Source organism: Nannospalax galili, unplaced genomic scaffold (assembly GCF_000622305.1).
Source record: "Nannospalax galili isolate Female #2095 unplaced genomic scaffold, S.galili_v1.0 scaffold1922, whole genome shotgun sequence".
In the NCBI taxonomy this organism is placed as follows: Eukaryota; Metazoa; Chordata; class Mammalia; order Rodentia; family Spalacidae; genus Nannospalax; species Nannospalax galili.
Window position 1 is genome coordinate 188,102 of NW_008348865.1, and position 1,114 is coordinate 189,215.

Here is a 1,114-nt window from a genome sequence, read left to right on the forward strand (position 1 = left end):
GCTAGCTCCTGCGCATGTCAGTGCCTCCTGCTGGAGAGATTTCTCTAGCCTGCCCTTGATTTCACTCCCTGTGCCGGTCACATGGCAGCCATCCTTCCAGGGTGCTGGGGGAGGTGCTGGGATGAGATGGCGACCCCGTTTGCTCACGAAGAAATGTGTGTGCAACAGTGGGATTATTGTAGCTGTCCCTCCTGGCAAACTGCATATATTGCTGATACCTTGGGTTCTTAGAATAGGCCGGGCTGCTCTATCTCTTCCAGACGCCACACTGGGTGGAAGGTTTTGGCATCCAGTGTCTGCGTCCCATGCCTTCCACCTCCAGTAAGCACAGGCCCAGGAGGAAGCCTTGGCCCTTCTGAGCTCAGTGTCCTGCCAGTGGAAGTCTGGGTAGTCAGCACCAATGTGGAATGTGGCTTCGTGACTAGAAATGTGTGAGCAGTGCGTGTGAAGTAACAGCATTTGTCCCCTGGCTGGGCTCCTAGCTAGGGTCGCCAGCCATCCTGCTGCCCAGGACAAAGGATTCCTGGGATGCCAGGACAGTCCTGGGCAAATGGAACCGTTGGCCACCCTGCTACAAGCCCCAGGCACCAGCATGCTTGAAGTCAGCAGCTTTCATTTAAAAGCAGATGCAAAAGCCGAGCCAGCATCATATAGGAGACAGGCAGTACTGTTTGGGAACCAGTGTGTCCCTTAGCCCTAGTAGGGCACAGGCTGCAGAACTGAGGGTTGTGGGATGGGGGCAGGGGGGAGAGGTGTGGAAGCCAGTCTCACAGAGGTGCCTGGGAGCACTTAGCTGGAGAGAGGGTAAACCTTTTCCCCCACAGAGCATTGTTCAGGCCATCCCGACCAGTAGGGTTGTGTCCCCTTCCCAGCTCCATGAGGGCACTAGAGTTTCCTGCCACCAAGGAAACCTTCCCAAAGGAGTTCGGGCCTGACATTCCATCTTGGTTCTCAGGAGAGAGAGGCCTCTTGGAGCTGGCTGGGCCGTGTTGTTCCAGCCCCCCCCCCCCGTTCTTTCTTGCCCACTCCCCCTGGGCCCCACCTCGATCGGCCTCTTTCCCGCTTCTCGGGCCAAACAGCCTGTGGCGTTGTTTTTATTCAAACGACAGAAGCA